The following is a 21,185-nucleotide window of genomic DNA, read 5'->3' on the forward strand; positions in this document are numbered from 1 at the left end:
TAGACTACCCATTGGCCTTCATTTCTAACTCAATTCCCTAAAGTTCATTGAATTCCTATCTTGACATGCCTGATTCCTTGAGGATGAAATCTATTTCTTTCTCTACTTTCTCCTTGCTCTCTTTTCTATGGAGTTTAGATTCTACTATCCTTAACCTTTCATCATATGTTCCCCATCTAAGATATTTTGTGTCCTACTCAGATTCAAATGCAATCTGTGCATATATATCACTTATGTAAATCTTGACTGAGAAAGAGTAAAAGATCAAATAATTTTGAAGTTCATATTGAGTAATGCTAGTGTCAACCAAGCCACGGTAAGTTTGGAGGAAATCCAATTTTTACTAAGCATCAATATTGATTAAGTGATAGTTGATTTCAAGCTCTTCAACAACCAATCAATTTAGTGATGACCAAGTATCAAAATTTAGTAATGGCCAAATGATAGTATTTTGAATGTGTATGAAGAATTGTGATTTCCAACTGACTCGGTTGGATTCTTGGGATATCAAAACCTTTTTCAAGACAAGATTGATGAGTTGGATCATTTAATTCAAGGAGAGGATTAGGTCAAATTCCTAATGATCGAATTCAATGAGAAGCTTTTAGAAAAGAAGGAAGATGGAAAAATACAATGAACCTGATGGATTGAATCATAAACCCTAAGATCTATGGTGATCATGGAAAATGGAAAACCATAATCACCTATTTAAGAAGGTGTAGAGCCAAATTTTGTAGAAAGTGTGGTAGAGAGAAGAAATGGACAAGGGTGGATGCACAAGAATAGAGTGTGTGAAAGAGTGCATGAAGAATATGACATAAGCATGAAGTGTGAGACAAAAAGAGATAGAACAAAGAGTTTGTGCATGCTTTTAGTGAGAGGAAACAAAGTTACTAAAGTTGATAAATGAATCTAAGAAGAAGGCTTAAGTTTGATGTGAAGAGGAGGATGATTTCTTGAAGGGTTGCTAAGTGAATCAAAGATGGAGGTGACAAGGAAGCCTTCTTAGAGAATCAACACATGAACTGAATAGAGATCTGAAACTACAAAGTGGGTTGTAATCATATAGAATGAACCTTACTACTTTCTTTCTAATCATTGTAAATAGTTTGTATTGAAATCCTTTTAATCAAAGGTTGACCTAACAGTCTATTTAAATCCTTTAGCAAGGTGACATTCTATTGGAATGTTCTAAAGTCCTCTGACAAGACAACTGCTAACAAGGCAATTAAATCCTCTTACTAGGTCACATTTAACAGTATGTATTGTAACCTTTAACAAGGTTAGCTCCTAACAGAGCTCACTTCAAAAGAGTGAAAAAGTGGTGACATGTTGCTAGTGGTTTTTCCCAAATTGGGTTTCCTCGTTAAATCCTAGTGTCAAACTTGTGTTGAATGTTTTATGGTGTTTTATATTTCAAATGTTTACATTCAACAAGTATGTTATAATATGATAGTGAACTAGAGTAATTATGTCTATTAGTTTATAGTAGAGACTGAGTTACAACAAGATAAGAAGAGCGGATAATGTATAATGTTTGATTATTCAAATGGTACTTATGGACCTTGAGTAACTGATTTATACCCCCCCCCCCCCCCCCCCTCTCATTTATTCTAAATCTTTAAACATTTTTTTCTACCTCATACGTATGCATCTATAGGGCACATTTTGACCAAAAATGCTTTTCCAGCCTATGCGTTTGCATTTGGAGGCTATGATTTGGCATTTGAATGTATGTATATGCATTAAGAGACCACATTTTTCATCATTCCCAACAAAACAATTTCATGTATTTGCATTTCTAGGGCACATTTTTTTGTCAAAAATGCCCTAAAATTTGCACTTCCAACCCATGTGTTTGCAAATGGAGAAAGCATTTTGGAGTTTTGATGCAAGATTTGGCATATGAGAATCATTTTTTTTAGCAAGGGCATCAAAAATGACCCATACTTGTGCATTTGGAGGGCACCTCTTTTCCCAAAAATTTCTTTCTACATGGATTACATCAAAAAAAATTTGCATTACATGGGTTTGTAACTTTCATTTTGCCTTCTACATGCAAAATTGCCCAAGTATTTGAACATGAAGATTTACATTTGTAACTTTTAATTCATCAAAATCCATTAATTTGGTGCATATGTTTACTCTTGGAGAATTCGATTTTGGTTTCTTTTTTGGAATAAAGTTAAAGAATCCTATCCAAGAATGCAACTGCATCTACATGTCTTCACCTTTCATGCCAATACATACTTTACCCATTTTCCAACACATGCAATTACATCCTCCAAACCCGATTACAATTTTACCTCAAGTAAAAATGATCCATTTTCACCATATTTAATCTGTAGACACCTAAAAACCTTTAGAAAATAAAGTATTTTTATTTTTTGAAAATTTCCTAATGACATCATCATTTATTAATTAATTATTTAATTAATTAATTAATTAATTTTTATGCCATTAAATCCCTTTATCTTAATTAAAAATATTTAATTAAAGAATCCCTCCCAAAAATGTTTAAATCTTATTTAAACATTATTTTCTTATTTATTAATTATTTAATTAATAAATTGACCCAAAAACCCAAAATAAATAAATAATTTATTTTTTGCCCAAAACTTGGCCAATTTCCTTAAGACCACTAACCTCTTCCAAAATCTTCTAATCCTTCTTTAATTTTGATTAAAGGCTAATCCCATCATTTCCTACCCCTAATCCCAACTCAAAATATTTAATTAAGATTAAATATTAATCCTCATGTTTATTAAAAAAGTTTTAATAAATATCTCCTCAACCCAAACCCTTGAAATAAATAAAACTTTATTTATTTCCTAAAAATCTAATTTATCCTCATCCTAAGAAGTTCTAGACTCTTCTAGAAAGTCTTCATCCTCATCCTAGGAAATTCTAGACTATTCTAGAAAGTCTTTATCCTCATCGAAAGTCTAGACTCTTCTAGAAGATGTCTTTAAACCTAATCTTAATCCCCTCCTAACCTTGTCACATTCCCTAAAATGGGTTAAGACTTACTAACCCAAGCCAAAGTTAACAAATATCTCCTCCTTCACCCACCCTCATTAAATGCCATCCACTTGCCTATCCCTAAGCTAATCCTAAACCATCCTAATCCATCCTCTAATCATTTGCACAATCCTAAGCAAGCTTAAAACCCTCCTAATCAAGTCCAAGTCGAAATTGCTCTCATCTCCCTCAAAATATCTCAATCATAAAACTTTATGAAGCCCACTAGGCCATAAATGACTCTTCCAAGCCCTTTTATTGCTCTTACAAGCCATTATGAGGGTCTTTATGAATATTTTATCCCTTGAGCCTCCTTTGTTGACTCATCCTTCCCCTTTCCTCCATCCTCTCACCATGTGACATGTGTCACTCCTTGATTGGTTGTAAGGAAGCACAATCCATGTGCTCTCCTCTCATGCAATTTGAGCCCTCCATGAGCTTTTTCCCATCCTTGCATCTTATCCCTCAATCCCTCGAGCCTCTTGCCTATAAATTGGATCATTCCCCTTTGAAAAATAACATAATCCATGAAGTAAAGTCATAATGCCATTTTGAGAAGCCATTTTACATCAAAACCATACACTCACACCCAAATTTCAACTCCATTTGAAGCCTTTTTTGAAGCATAAAGCTTGAGCATACATCCTATCTATTTAGACAAAGCCACTCAACAAGAGAGCTTCTTATTGAGAGAGTCCATTAATGGCTCATATTCTCAATTGAGAGCTCATCTTAATCTATCTTGAAGTTTATGAATTTTGTTTAGTTTGTAGAAGCTTTATTTAAATTTGGTTTCTATTAGCATACTAACATTGCTCATATACATAATCAACTCTAGAGATCCTAATTTTGGTTAAAGGTTACACTTTTAAATACACTAGTTGTCATTTTGCACACATTCCTATGCATCCAACTTGCATTCTTGGCCATATAAACAAAAGCCCATCTTTGCCAACATGCAATTCACCCTCTAGAGTCCAATTTTGGCCCTTTTTGCCCAAATACACATGCTTTCTAGTCCATTTCTAGCCATCACGTATGTTCCATAAGTATCTAATCCATACTTCAAATACCTATTTCTTATGGATCTATCATTGTAACTCAAATCCCAAAGTTTTCATGGATCAAATGGTAGAAAGTTAAGTCCACCAAGATAACTGAGAAGGGGGCGAATCAGTTATCCAATTATTAAAACATTTATCAACATTATTAATCCTTAACCATGTGAACAATATAACCATCAACCATAAGAAGATACACAAACACAATAACACCAAATATGTTAACTAGGGAAACCCTTGACTAGAGGCAAAAGCCTAGTGGGGATGGTACCCACAACATGATGTACTAATATAAAAGTTACTTGTAAGAGGATGGACTCTAGTAGGAGCCAAAGAAATACATTTAGTACATATCATTCCCTATTATGAGACTTTGGATCTATGTTAAGAGATTGCAACCTTGTTAGGAGTTGTGTCAACCATGTTAGGAGTTGTAGAAGGCAGAAGGACCCACTATCCAACTAGCTTTAGAGGCAAGACCACCAAACACAATATCCAACTAATCTCTATATTATTCCTTGCAAAATAATATAATGAAATAACTAGAACTCCTTCTCTATCCTCTTGACTAGACCAACCACTCATAAAGTTGGACCTGTTTTCTAACTCTTTATAGTCAAAAGTTTGACGCTTCCACACTAAAAAACATCACTAAAATTTTGTTGAAAGTTCAACACACTCCATAGCTATCAATTTATCGATGGGATACTCCATCAAAAATCATCCCCATCTATGCAACATGGTAGCGTCAGACTACTAGTTCAAAATGTCAAAATATCGATGACATCCATAGATAATTTGATGGTTTTTTCATATCGTTGATGGTGGGCCACATTTAAATATTGACTCACACTAGAGAATATTCAATGGTTTTTCCATACTATCAAAGGAAGGATGCGTTGAAATATTGATGATGCCCAAAGATTATTCAACAGTCTTCTAAAACCCTCGATAGTAGGCTACGTCAAAATATCGACAACAATCATAGTTTTAAAAGAAAAGTTCAAATAGTCTACATCCCCTATTCATAACCTTTTCATGGCTCAATCTACTACAACTAGGGAATTGAGCACCCCTATTTAGGTAGTTTGGCCCTAAGTTTATAAATATGAATGTTTGCTTTGCTAATTGTGAGAATTTTCCTTTGGTGTCAGCCTTCCCTAAGAAAAAAAAGTTGTAACAGTGTAAGTTACATACAAAATACAACTCCCCATCTCATTTCAAAGTCCTATCCACAATTAGTTCCTACAAGTAAATCCAATTAAGCATATTCAAATAAATTGAGCACATATCTACAATCAAGGAGCAATCAATTCAAGCATATAACTTTCTTACAGCACTCATGAGCAATCATAATGCATTTCTCTATCATGAAAACATACAACATCAAGACTTTTTTGAGTATTCATGCCTGGGGTTTCATACTTGAGGTAATATTCAATATTTCCACTATTTTTATAGTCTCTAACCCTCTTTGCAACAAGGTTTGTTTTACATCATGATTAGCTATTGTAGAGGTTGAAATACCAACATAGAGTTTAAATTAGGCAAGCCAGCCCCTATAGAACACATCCCTTCTTCCCCTTTCTTTGTGTGTGTGATTTTATTTATGAGAGTGAAAGATTAAAAGGTGCATAAAGAAGACTATCAAATGTAGCAAGGAATTCTGAAAAAGGAAAAAGAATCTTGGACTAGGGCACCCAGCATACATGACCAGGTATTTTTGCTATATTTTCAAGAGACATGCCTACAAGACCTCCTAATTGTAGTTGTTCCTCCTTTTGTCATTTGCAAGAACCTCAAACTAGGACACCCAACACATCAATCAAATTAAACAATTTCAACTCCAATTTGCATATCCAAGTTCCATTCTCTCTCATTTCCAAATTTGGCCCATCTTGTTTTCTTTTTGTTTTGTGATTTCATTTCTTATCCTTCTCCATTGGATTTGCAACCATTACCTAATTGAGAAAATCAACAAAGAAGTAAGTATCTTTGGAACTACAGTTGAACAGACACATAACTATATCAGTGAATGAAGCTAATGAGAATTCTAATGGACTTTATAATCTATATTTTGATATTAGGTCAACACTACAAACATAGGAGCTTTAAAATAGAAACAACACTCTCATGTACAAACAATAAAAGTGATATTCAATGGAAGGGCGCACAAGAACAAAATTATTTGAATGGAAATTTTAAAAATAACATGTATCTTGAACTTAGGACCATCAATAGTTTTTCCATAAAGTTCTTTGATTACTTTATCAAGGTCCCATTTCAAAATAGATGATACCCATTCAATAACAAACCATTCAAAAGAAAAGGCTTGGAAAAATATGGGAGATTTGTTGAGCTTCATTACCTTTGCTAGAAGGACTCAAGTTCCTGCATATTTATCATCCCAGCTAAATATATTCACATTTTCCTCAACACCCAACATATGGCCATTTACTTGAATGTAGTTTAGGTAAGATTCATTTGTAGTGGCTCTCTTAACCATGCTACTCCCCAAAGTAATTCATCCTACATAAATTTAATGAATGTATATCTAGCATATTCCTTTTTAATTTTTTTATTAGTTAATTTAGAAGGCTTATGGTAGGAAATACTTACATGATGTCCAAAATAAGAGAAATAAAATGGGAAAATGTCAGACTGTAATGAATCACTATATGCGCCTCTATATTTGTTAGCAAACTTAAAAACCTAGTCACCTGCATAGACCATCTCATTGTCACAGTAAGAACTAAGAGAATCAATCAATTTTGAGATGGTTTCTATAGAGATCAACTATATATAATTTATTATAGGACATTTTTACATGGATAAGTATTCTATATAATAGTTTTTGTAACAAAATATAAAGAAAACCTATATATATATATATATATATTAGAGTATAAAGAAAAGTCACTTTAATAATCATATCTATCACCATACACAAATTATTCTTAATAAAAATGATACTAGTATTATGGGTGTTTCCTATCGCACTCAATATAATCATTAGAAAGTGACCAACATGCACAATATTGATTGAAAACTTGATCAAAAGGCATGAAACATGTCATTTATGTAAAAGATAATCTCTTGAATAACAACACAAAAGATTATGAAGAATAGCTAGTTGGACTTCATTATCACACACGTACATTGTATGAACATATGTTGAAAGCATAAATCTGTAGATAACAATGTATACAGTTATGATTTTTTATTTATGTTTATGGGTAAGATTGTGTGTGATTTTTAACATTTTCGATCATACTCAATGATCCATCATCAGACTAAGAAAGATAAAAATATGAAGAGTTATAATTTCTCTACCTGAATCAAGGTTTGGAGGAGGAGCTGAGAATAAGAGTGGTCTATCGACTTGAAAACAATGGAGACCACGGTAAGAACTGCAGTAGTTTCAGAAGCAACATCAGAGCCTGAATTCTGAGCATCCACCTTGTACAAATTGTGAGGGGTGTCCATGCCCTTCGACCTCTCCCAACATTTGTGATCCAAGTTTGGGTCCCCAACCTAAAACCATTATAAGTAAGTAACAACATTATCATTGAAATCCAAATAAAATAAATATTCAAAACTTAAAACTTAACACTAGAATACTTGTACATAAATAGTCTTTGGGTGAGCAGTGGCTTTGAGCAAGTAATCAGATACCCAACGAATGGAATTCCTCACATGTGGGAGATCATCATCCATTCGTCCTCCAAACTCCAAAACTCTCCTTAATAGAATTGTGGTAGTGAACATCATTGGTAGCCCAAATTCCACATTGTCCCCTGTGTTGTAATATCATCCTGTCAAATCAACTTGCCACAATAACAATGGCAATAAACAATATAAAAACATCAAAACTACTTTATTTTTAATAGAATAGAGCACCTTGAGCTAAAGATACAAGGTGTTGGACATAGTATTAGACCACTATCACTTAAAAGGCTTACCCACTTCATCATTATTGAACAAAAACTATCAAAACTTAGTATACTTAAGCTTTCAAAGAATTTTAATGTACCTTTTCAGCAGAACCATCAAAAAGGCTAGAATCTCCTTGCCATCTCATTTTCTAATCAATTGGAAGTTTCCCAAAATGTTGGCCTTCAAAGAAAATAAGAGATTTAGTGAGATCGTATCTTTAGTTATGAGACAAAGAAGAGCCTCGCCTGGCATATACGTAATGCATAGTATTGTAATAGTTGGCTTCTATTGTGATAGAAAAAACTAATAACATTATGACCACAATTCAACTCCCAATTTCCATTATAGTCCCCATTTTTTCTAACACAATGGATTGATGTTGGAATCCCTCAGTCACAGTGTGGTGATTTATAGAAAAATTAATGAAGATAAAAGTTAACGCAAAGCAAAAAAGCATCTAGTACACTTTCAGCCCAGTCCACTAAAGGATGCCACTTGCCTCCAAGTTGAAAGTCTAAGTGTTTTCTCCCAACTCGATAGGTTTAGTTTGAGCTTCACTTGGTCTCAAGAATCCTTTCATATTCTCTACTTAACAAGGCCAACCACATAAAGGTGGAAGCTCATTTGGCCTCCTCCACCACCCCCCCCCACCCCATAATCACTTTGAATTCCCCATTAGCAACTAAGTAAATATTTCATTCATTCATTTCATAATTATATCATGGAATCATTATAATCACATAACATTCATTAGCACAACATACATATAAACATTCATCAATAATTTCTGAACACATCAATCATTATATTCACATAACATTCATTAACACGACATACAATTCATTAATACCTATAAACATTCATCAATAATTCATGAACATGTCAATCATTATAATCATATAACAATATTTAATAATATTACATAAAATTTATTAATAAGCAACATTCATTAACATGACATATAATTAATTAATACGTATAAACATTCATCAATAATTTGTGAACACATCAATCATTAAATTCACATAACATCCATTAACATGATATATAATTCATTATTACTAAACATTCATCAATAATTCATGAACACGTCAATCATTATAATCACATAATAATATTCAATAACATGACATTAAATTCATTAATAAGCAACATTCATAAAAATCCATCAACACATTCATCATCAAATGAGGTTTTTAACATTCATTTCTTCCTTTTTTTTCTTTTTTTGAAGATAAAAGCTAATAGGCACATTGTAGCTATCTTCAACATTCTCCCGTGGCTCTTGTGATTATGATCATATGATGTGAGGCTTTCTCTTCTTTCTTTGAGGGCAAGGCTGATGCGCCCCTACAATAAGAAATAAATGTGTTTAATTCTAAATATTTTTTAATGTTATAAGTATTTCATTAATCTAAAGAACACTACAGGGATTTTTCTTTACTTGATAGTGCCACATCATCTACTCTCACATTTTGTTCAGTCCCAACCTCAACATACTCAACACTAACATCATGCTCTGCATACTCAAAAATTATCACATAAAGGTTACACCAATTGCAATTTAAGATGTTAAATTTTATTAATAATTACATGATTAATTTTCAATAGAAATTGAATATATACATGTATCATTGTGATGCACATAAAGGTCTTCATCATGTGCAGGATCCATGCCTTCGTCATCATGAGTAAGATCTGTGTCGGGAGTAGTAGGTTGTAATGAAATATAATGCGGTCATTGTTATCATTGTTCAAAATTAACATTAGATTTAATTATTTCTCATGAAGTTCTCAATTACTATTATTATTCATTAGGCCTATTTACTTGTGTGTGGACTGGTGCACCAGGATCTTCTACATCTATTTGGCCACTGGAATCTGTGCGATGGTAGCCAACCATTGCTTTATAGCCTTGCTTGAAACCAATTTTTTTTTCCTCTTCTATGGGTGCTACATTGAATTCAATGCCCTACATTTTTTGTATAATACTGTCGATATTGAATGTATTACTTATTTGTAATTTTCTATTAAAAATTTGATATGAAATTTTAGTTACTGCTACTTACAAGGCATGATTGAATTCATATATCCACCAGAGCCAAGATGGCATTGACCAACCTTCTCTTTCCTAGCTTGTGTCACCTTTGATGTGTCCTGCAGCCTATATATGTAAAATTTTAAATATGTTAGAAATATGTTAGATTCAATTAGATTCAAATGGATAAAATTTAATTTGAAAGATATGTATAATAGATACCATATGCATTTACCCATAAGAAAGTAGTTGTAAGTTTATTGATATTGCAGAACATCACAAAGAAAAACAACTTTACAACTACTTGATGGACATACATAGCATGGAAGTACATTTTAACATTTTTCTTGGATGTAATTTTAACCATTAAAGAAAAACGTAAGGCGCATTTACATGAGAATTTATAATCTCATCAACTATTACTCTTTTTATGTGTATTCCCTTATTGAGCTACTTTTGTATACATGCACATTTTGTATTTCTGTAACATCACAATTTTTTAAAACTAAATTGCTAGTATTTCTCCTTATGGCCAAAGAAGAAAATTCTATGGTGAAAACTCATTGTAGAAAATGGGGATATCTCAAACATATTTTCAACATCTCTAGAAAGATATGCATACACAAAACTATCTTATTGTTATGGTGTGATACACAATACTCATTCATACAAAACTACATTATTGTTATACTGCAGCCCTATTGTCTGCTAAAGTACTCATTCATACAAAGCTACTTAATTGTTACCACGTAGTCCTATGGTCTACTAAGAGTACTAATTCATAAAGTCTCTTGTTGCAAGTAATCTGATGGTTGGGATGATGTTCAAATTTCTTTTCTTCTTCTAAATTAGTTCTTCTTCTTCCTATTATGACTCAGATGCAATCCCCATTAATTTTAATCCCCCCCACCCCACAAACAAAAATTGAGTTCTCATAAGATGCATCCATTTCTAGAAATGCAATACAACTTACCCTAAACCAATTATGCCTCAGATGGGAAACCCATTCCAACTTTATTCCTTCCAAGTGAAAACTAGGTTGTGGTTGTGAAAAATACGAATCCAAATTCCAATCAAGGGTAGGAAGTGTATGAATTAGAAATGATTATAAATGGTAAATATACACATCGTAATATCCTCGAGTTTTTGGGATGGTTCCATAGAAAGGGGGAAAAGCTTTTGGTATGCGAATTATTATAAGATATTTAATCAATACATTAGTTAGATCTATCCAAAGAATACAAAGAAATCTATAAGAAAATTGCACTCAATGGTAAAAGTAGAAAATACATCAGCCTCCTACATCAAACACTAAAATGAAGTTGTATCTTGATAAATTCACCATGCTCTCTAAGATCAAAATCAACAAACAAGTTTTGATGAGGAGAAAGAAGAGATCAAGATCTATACTTGATTTTGTTTGTTTGCATTGGTATTGAATTCTATCATGTTGTTTAACCTATTCAACTAATCAAAAAATATGCAAATTATTTATTTAAATACAAAAGAATCTTTTATATAAAGAAAGTGATGCTCGTGCAGAGAAAATGTGAAGCTGTTTAGAAATTGATGTATCGATAAAGTTGTAAGAGGGCTTCATAATTTTGCTAGGATGAATTTCAATAGCAACAAAAAAAATATGGTATCAAATCTCATAATGATCAAACATGTACAAAAATAATAATGTAATAATTGATTCATACTCTAACATTCATCACTACGAAGAGGTGAATTTAAACAATGATCATATAGTTATCATAATCAAGTCAAGAATTTTAATGAATATCTAGAGATCACTAATTTGTGCATAATAATATTAAAACTACCACATACCTTTTTTTTCGGTTGGTGGGTTAATTCCTTTATCTCTTAGTCTCATCTCTTTTGCATCTTCAATGATTTCATTCCACTTTAGTTGTGGCAACATGGGAGGATGCTTGTACTTTGGGTTTAGCTTTAGAGCCCTTCTATACTAGTCTCTCATAGTCTTTAGATGTCCAAAGTTGGTGCAGGGGCCCAAGGTCCTAAATAAGGTGGTCAAACACCAATTTTGTATAGAGTAGGAGGTTAATAAGTGTCCAAGATGGCACAAAACATTTAGGCAATCTCAAAGCATCCCTAGAATGCATTTAGACAAATTTATTGCATGTTGTAATAAGGCATATAGGCAAGCTAAAGGTTGGTCAACACTATGAGTTGACCAAAAATCTTTGTTTTCATGTTTTTTAGCATTCTTACATGATTTTTTATAGTTTGGTAGGAATTTAAAGTCATTTGATTTGAAATATTGCAAAATTGCAAAAAAAAAAGTCGTCATGCAACTTTTCTTACAAAAATTGAAGATCAATAGTTGGTTTATTATTTTGATTGAACATGTAGGAATGAATTTGTAAGGTCAAGAGATTTGACCTATAAAGTGAATATCTTCAAGCTAGGAAAGGGTTGGAATGTGTTGTACAGAATTTGAATCCAATAAACAAGTGTTTTGGTGGGAAAGAGATGTGCAGACAACAAATACAAATTTGAGATCTTGTAGTGTTCAGTATGTACCTGTGTTTATGGCGACTAGTTGTGTTTTTTATCATTTTTCAATATATTGATTAGTTTATATAAAATAGAATTAGTTTGTGTTTGATTTTTGTTTATTTGGGTCTATTGGTTAACCTAGACTACAGTTAGGGTTTTAACTAAAATGGCTCCTCCCTCCTAATTCCCACAGTGGAAAACCCTAATTATTGGTATGTATGAAGGGTATTAGTATGAAGATATCTATTGTGGTTCTTTTTTTACCACCACTCACCTTCTTGGGATATTCTAGCAACATTTGAGGCTAAGCAATTGGTATGTTTGGCATGCTAACAGTCTGAAATAATGTTGCAGAAGATAGAGAATAGATCATGGATGCTTGAGACTGGGTGAGTAGCAATGTGGAATGATTCCCTTGGTGATGAAAGAAACATTTTTGATGTGGGGACCTCAGGTTTGAAGTCTTAGAAGCCCAAACAGCGTTATTACACCCATTACTTGGGCGAAAAGTAGAATTCAAAACAAACAAACAAAAGACTTTAAATTAAACTAATATGGTTGTGTAATGTGTCGAACTAGCTTTCCAATGCCTACATGTATTCCAAAATTCAATGTCATATATGCAAGATATGGCTCCAAAAAATAAATAGTTCCATTATGCAAAAAAAAATTGCACTACAAAATTGAGGTGGCTATAGATCTACACTACTATGAGCAGATAGCATTAATCATGCGTGTAGAGAAACACCTAAGAGTGGTCATGGCTTCAACCAACCTACACAAAAACTATCACCTACCAATAAAATATCAAACTAATGTCAAGATAGCACAATAATTACACATGTCAATGGAATATGTTAATTAAAATGCCAATTGTAGGGATCTAACGTTGTGAATGTAAAGTTTATAACATACAAAAATCCATTTAGGTTTATACATTTTGATAAATTAACTCCCAAAATCCTCACAAATAGGTCCAAATGTATTATCTATCTTATTGCACCTTTCCTTGATTTCTTGTAAGTGTTGTCTTGCTTGGGCAATAAATAGTTTGGCCTTCTCAACTTTTTGTGACCACCCATACAAATATCTTGTGTCCTTTTCAAATATTTGACAATGTGATGAACAAAATCATGACTTTTTATGCCTTGATTCCACAATATATATCTCACGTGCACCACCATCAACTTGAGTATGAACATAGGAAGAATCAACCATGTTATTGAGTTCATGTGAAATGGATGCTACCTCATGATCAAATTTTTTTTACAAAAATCAGAATAAATGTCAAAAATAAGGTTGTTTTGTAATCCCAGGAAACTTTTTTATAGAATTTTATGTTCTCTTCACCATTAGATACCCAATTTCCAAGAGACAGGTTCCATATTTCCTATGTCATCTCATATGTAAATAATCATAGCCTCTGTCTCTCTATATTTTGTGCCTAAATAGGCCACATTTCAATACAATATTTTTATAGTTTGTAACTCTCCATTTCAAGGAGTTGATAATGCTATTTTGTTTCTTCCATTTAAATCTCTTTAACTTTTATAAAGTTCTCTTACATATGTACATTGCTTACAAACAAGGTCCTAGATTGGTTTAATGTCGATGCATGTCAGTATTCTCTTTTGTTGGAGTCATCCAAGTGAAAAAAAATTAACAATGTCCTATGTACTTGCAAAAAGTATTTATCTTGAAGGCTTAGTGTATCATGTGCTCAGAGATATTATAAATGCATTTTTTTTGTTTTATGCCTGTATTGGTTCAGATCACTTTCCTCTAACCTTTGCAGAAAAACCTTTGTCTAGAAAGGTTAACTACCCCTTCAAGTTTGAAAGAATGTGGTTGGCTCATCTGAATCTTGAAAAATGCATACATGAATGGTGACGCATTAAAGTTGAAGGCACAACTATGCTCAAAGTGTAATCGAAACATGGACATGTAAAAGAAAGGATCAAAAATTGGAATAAGGAAGTCTTTGGAGACATATTCTATATGAAAGTGGAAACCCAAAATGATCTTAAAATTATGTAGGATAAAATTTAAGAAGAGGGCTACACTGAATATCTAATAAATTCTAAGAATGACATTCTAGTCAAGTACCACAATATAACATCTAAAGAGTAAATATTCTGAAGGAAAAGATCGACAGATTTATGGTTGAAGGCCAAAGATAGAAATATTGAATATTTCATTATGATAGATCTTAAACCTAAGGTAAAAAATATAATAAATAGCATTCATCGTGATAGAGAAAAGTTAGATAAGGATCAAGATATCAAGGAAGAAATGGCGGGGTATTTCTCCAATCTTCTATTGATTGACAATATTTTAAACTCTCTTGATCAAAATGATCTTATCACTTATATTCCTTCTAGAATTGATGGTATTTTTAATAAATCTCTTAGTTCTTTCATATCCTCCAAACTAATTAAGGAAGCAACCTTCTCATTTGAAGGAGAGAAGTCCCTTGGGTTGGATGGTTTCCCTATGCTCTTTTTCCACAAGTTTTGGCATATTGTTTCTAAGAAAGTCTCCAATGTTGTCAAAGAATTATTTGGCACTCAATCTCTACTAGAGGAAATGAATCGTACATTTATTTACCTTATTTAGAATAAACCAAGAGCTAATTTTGTGGATGGATTTAACATAATTATCTTTTGCAACTGGTTATAGAATATTATTTATAAAGTCCTAACTTTGAGGTTTTTGGCTCTTCTCCCTAAAATTATCTATGTCCAACAAATAGGTTTTTTTATTAGAAGAAAAATTTGGGATTCAATCATCACTGTCCATGATAACATCCACTCACTAGAAGTTTCAAATAAACAAGGTTTTTTAATGAAATTGGATCTATCAAAAGCTTACGATAGATTTGATTGGGGATTTTTGTGCAAAGTTTTAAAGGTTTTTGGTTTCAATCAAAAATTCATTAAATTATTTTTTTCTACTTTGTCTACTATTGTGTTGGTGAATGGAATGTCTTCTAATTTCTTCAAAGCTTTATGTAGTATCAAAAATGGTGACACCATTTCTCCTATATTTTTTTATATCATGGTGGAACCTTTGAGCAGATGTATTGGAAGATTTGTTCAAGATGGAAAGATTTTGGGTCTCCAACATTTTTCTAATTTTTCTCCTTATTCCTGCAAGCAATTTTTTGATGACACTATCATGATGCAAATGGATTTTGTCAAAGAGGCAAAAAAATTAATATTTCTCTTTCTTCCTATACTTAATTCTATGGGCCAACTTATCAATTGGACCAAAAGTTCCATTTTCTTTATCAATTGGCCAAAATCTCCTCAGCATTCTTTACTTGATCATTTCTCCTCAACAGACTAGCTTTGTCCCTAGGAGGCAAATTCTTGACTCCATTGTCATTGTCCATGAAGTCATCTGCTCTCTTGAGGCTGGTAAGAAGGAAGGTTTTCTGCTCAAACTAGATATGTCTAAAGCCTATGACAAGGTGGACTAGAATTTTCTTATGTTTGTCCTTCAGGGTTTCAGGTTTGATGCTTAGGTTTGTAAGCTCATCTCTCAACTTGTTACTTCTCCTTCTTTATCTTTTTTGGTTAATGGGTCCCCCTCTCTTTTCTTCATCCCTTTGAGAGGACTAAGGCAGGGTGATCCCTTATCCCCTATCCTCTTTATCATCCTAGTTAAATGCTTGGGAAGACTTATCTAGAGGAAAAGTTAGGATAGGAGTTTACAAGGGCTGAAGCCCTATTTGGATTCTTATTCCTTCACTCATCAGTAATTTTTGGATGACACTATCTTGGGAGGAGAAGCCTCTGTTAGAGAGGCCAGATTTTTTAAGGATCTCCTTAAAACCTATACTAGGGGCTCAGGCTAGGCTATTAATTGGGAGAAGAGCTCGATTTACTTTATCAATACACTTTTGGAGAGACAGAGGAAAATTGCTTGCATCCTGGGTAATGGCATTGGGTCCTTGCCAACCAGCTATCTTGGCTTGCCTATAAGCACTAGACCCTCGGCTTCATTCTAGAATAGCATCATTGATAGATTCAATAGGAAGCTCGCTAGCTGGAAAGGGGCCACCCTAAGTCAGGCTAGCAAGTGTACTCTAGTTAAATCCATATTCTAGAACCTCCCTACTTATGCCTTAAGCCTCTTTGTATCCTAGCCAAACATGCAAATAGAATGGAGAAGATTCAAAGGGACTTCCTCTAGTGTAGGTCTAAAGATCACAAGAGATACCACCTTGTTGCTTGGGACTTCGTTTACCTTCCCAAATTCCATGGGGGACTAGGTATCAAAAAAATTAGACATCTCAATAATGCCCTCTTAGCTAAATAGCTATGGCATATTTTTCAAAGCAGAGGTGTTTGGAGGGATATCCTGTTTGAGAAATATCTAAGAAGATAATCCCTCATTTTCTTGATTTATGAGAATAAAATTCCCTAGGGGTCCTACATTTGGAATGGGATCTTGAAGGCCAAACCCCTAGCCAAATCCAAGGCCAAATGGAAACTAGGCAAAGGTGACAAAATTTTATTTTGGCAGGACAACTGGATGTGTCAAGGACCACTAATCAACCACCACAACTACGAAAGAAGGGCAAAGCAATGCATGGAAAGGTTTGGCATGAAAGTTAGTGAGTACATATCAGAGAATGGCTGGCACAACCTATTTGTGATATCCTTGGACCTTAACCCCCTAATGGTTTTATTGAATGCCACCTTCATTAACAATGATAAGGACTCTATCATTTGGGGAGACACCTCGAACGGGCTTTATTCTGTTTCTTTTGGCTATTTCTCTATATGGGATAGGATGGAGAAACCTATTTGGGCCAAAGCCTGGATTTTTGGTCTCACATCTAAAATCAACATTTTTTTCTAGCTCCTCCTGCAAGACAAAATTCTCACCTTAGATAATTTAGCCAAGAGAAGCCAAATTATCCCCAATATATTTTGCCTCTACAAGCATGAATTGGAAACAATCAATCATTTATTCATCCATTGCCCCTACTCTTCCAAGGTGTGGATCTTCCTGACTAAGGATCTTGGATTAAGTTGGTGCCCCCTAGCCAGTATCCTAGATTTCTTCTGCCAATGGAGAAGCCATCACTCTAGTTTGAACTCTTAGTTAATGAGCTCTTGGACTCTCCCACACTTCTGCTGGGGAATATGGAAAGAGCACAACAACAGAATATTCAGACAAAGAGAGTCTCCAAAGTTCATAATCACTGAGAAAATAGAAGGTCTCATTCTGGAGAACTTCGTAATAACTAAAGGAGGAAATATCAAGGAAGGTGGAATCAGAAAAGCTAGTAAGAAAGATAGGGCCATGAGAAGATAGGAAGCAAGATGGTCTTTTCCCCCTAAGGAATGGCACAAAGCCAACTTTGACGGGGCAGCAAAGGGGAACCCCGGTTCAGCCGGAAGCGAAGGCATAATTATAAATAGTTCAAGTAGAGGAATTGTGGCCATTTTTTTCCCTCTTGGTCACTAGACAAACTACTTTTTTGAAGCTAGTGTGGCTAGACATATTGTTAAGATGGCCTTGGCCTCTAGGATCGAGCACCTGTGGCTTGAGGTCAACTCCCTAAACATCATCAATTGCATCAAAGGTCAATTTGTGTCTTCCTGGATGATTTCCAACATCATAGAGGACATAAAATCTGACTTGGGCAAGTTTAAAAAGACTCACGTCAGCCACGCTTACTAGGAAGCCAACTCAATTGTTGACTGGTTTGCCAATGATGCCATTGCCAAAAACTCAGTGATGATGTTGATGAACGAAGATGAAATCCTGGCTACAGTGATTGAGTTGATCTGACAAGATAGAATCCAAGGTAAAAATATAATCCCATTTTAATAATGAAAGGATTTGCTAAATTGCACGTTGGAGGGGGAGTTATTAGAAATCATGTGGAGCCCTTTTCAAGTCATAATTATGCGTATGGAAGGCACGCTTTGAGGGTTGGCAAGAACAAAACCACTAAATATCATAAAAACATTTTTGTTTTAAGCACCCCAAGGAAAATTAAGCATTATAAAATAGCTAGTGGTATAGGGTTTGCAGAGCCGAAGGCAGTCATGGTCAGAGAGAGGATTAGAAGAGAGCCCTGGGGGGAGTCGAAGAGCTGGAAGGAGAAGAAGAAGGTGTGGCACAAACTCAAAAAAGGCGGCATCACCAGGTTCATGGAGAAGCTTCATAGCTTTGAAGCTGGGGTTACCAAGATCATGGTGGAAACATGGAGCAACGGGAGAGTCAAAATTGATGGTGTCACCCATCAAATTTTTGAGGGCTTGATCATGGAGGTGACGAACATTCCCTAGGAAGGCATGAATTTCTACAGGGACAAAAAGATGTTGGCCAATGCAGTTATCGATTTTGTCAAGGACGAAATGGAGAAAGATAAAATTTTCAAGATTGACACCTACTACAACATAGAATCCATCCAAAAAAATTGGAAGTATGTTCTCAGGATCCTCATTGAGTATATCACTCTCGACCCCAAGTTTGACAAGATAAGAATGCACCATTTTGTTTTGTTAAACAACTTTAGGCATGGTGTTAAAATTTCTCTTCCCTTTTATCTTTACACTTCCATTTCCAAGAGTATTGAGGGTTTCAAGAAAAAACATGTTACCAACCGTGCCCTCTATGAAGGCCTTCTTCTCTTGGTTTACGAGTTTTTGAAAACTCAAACCAACGGAAAATCCCTAAGTGACCTAGGTTGTGCTTCAGAGGACACTGCTAGTTTCAATTCTGGGGATGTTCAGGTAATGAAAACTAAGGATGAGGAAAATGCCACCAAAGCCATATCTGCCCACAATCCTTGCATTCCAAGTAGAAAAAGCCCTAGATGCTTCCCTCCCCCTCTCCCCAAGCCTGAGCCTCAAGAGGTGGATAGTGAGGAAGAAGAGGCAACTAACATAGACTCTAAGGATGAGGATAAGGAGCTAGGGAAGAATAATTTGATAGAAGAGGAGAAGGGGAGAGAAAGTGACATTGAGGAGGTGGCTCTTGACGCCTCCCTTGGGAAAACATAGGATAAGAAAAGCTGACCAGGCCTTGCTCCAAGAAGACCTGAAAGCCCAGTGTGTTAAGACCCCTAGCCCTATCCCACCCACATCACCACTTGAGGAGATGATTGAACTTATGATGGAAAAAAGTGGGGAGGTGATTAGGAAGAACAAGAGGAGGACTTCGAGGAATTTTAACTTGGATACTGCAAGTTTGGGTATTGTTAGAGAGCCAATGAACATCTAGGTGTTGGAAGACCTTGATAGTAGAACCCACTATGATGAGCTAATTGACCCTGCTCTGTTGGTCATTTCTAACAATGGGCGGGAAACTAGATTCAACCTCTTGAACAATGCAAAGAATAGCTTGATTGATAACTTTCATTCCATCAAATGGTTGTTTCAAGACCAGGTGACCACAAGAAGGAAGAGAGATCAGGATGACAGACAGAATATCTACATCAGCCAGAACACTAGAGAGGAATAGGAGGATAAACTCTCTTTGGTTGAACAAAAAGTCTAGAGGTTTGATTCCATCCACCAAATCATGACAAAATAAATCGTGGACACTCTGCACACCCTGAATGAGAACATTGTCAATCTGGGGGATTCTCTGATGAGAGTTGGCCTTGTTGGGGACATGGTGCAGAAGACTAGGTTGGACTTTGGCCAAGAAGAGGTTGCTTGAAAAGACTCCAGGGACCAGGTGAACCAGGTGAACAAGGTGGAAACCTAGAACAAGAACAAGGAAGGAATGGACAATCAGAAGGATAATAAAGCTGCAGAAACTCTGCAGGATCTGGATAAGGACAACCATTAGTCGGTTTCTCTTTTGATTTTTCTTATAGTTTTTTTGGGTGCTGGCTTTTGCCTCCTAGCCTTGGGCCTTTTTTTGGTTTTGGCTTTTTGTAACAGTTTCATGTTAGCTGGACTTTTTAAATTTCTATCTTTATGCTATTAAACTTTTAGGTTTCAAGATCCTTGTAAAACCTGTTTTACTTAATCAAAAAAATGCAAAAGAGAGACAAAAAGGAATATCTAAAATCCTTGATTGTAAGATTTTTTTTTTTTCCTTTTTCCTATCTTGGTCTCCCATTAGGGATCAAGCCTTTTAATTCTTCTTGGAATTCCATTATTGAAAAAATTAACAAGAAGTTGACTAGTTAGAAAGAAGCCTTTTGAGTCAAGCTGAGAAAATCCAACTTTTGAAGTCTATTCAACAAAATATGCATGTGTACGCATTAAGCCTTTTTCTCTATTCTTGCTAAGTATGCTAATATAGCTAAAAAATCTAGGGGAATTCTCTTTGGATGGACACAAAGGAGAAGGTTAATTTTTGTTAGTGTCTTAGGAAAATGCCTGCAAACCAATTAAGAAGGGAGGTATTGGAACCAACACTATCAGAATGATTAACAAATTTCTTCTCTCTGAACAAATTTAGAGAATCTTTGAAGAGGAAAAAGAATGGAACTGATGGCGACACAACCCAAGAACAGAATGGACACAACAGAAAAGGGAAATTATATTAACTGAGAAAATAAGCTAGTACAAATAGTATAGAGAAATTAAACTTCAGAACATACCCTAAGGGCTTGAAATAGC

At 34.4% G+C, this 21,185-nt stretch overlaps 1 pseudogene; it reads right to left on the minus strand.

The window, feature by feature from the left end:
- The window catches only part of LOC149541194 (endoglucanase 1-like), a 110,041-nt pseudogene that overhangs the window by 69,139 nt on the left and 19,717 nt on the right, over positions 1-21,185 (minus strand).

Source organism: Cupressus sempervirens, chromosome 9 (genome assembly GCF_028749045.1).
Source record: "Cupressus sempervirens isolate cs-2001-9-10 chromosome 9, ASM2874904v1, whole genome shotgun sequence".
In the NCBI taxonomy this organism is placed as follows: Eukaryota; Viridiplantae; Streptophyta; class Pinopsida; order Cupressales; family Cupressaceae; genus Cupressus; species Cupressus sempervirens.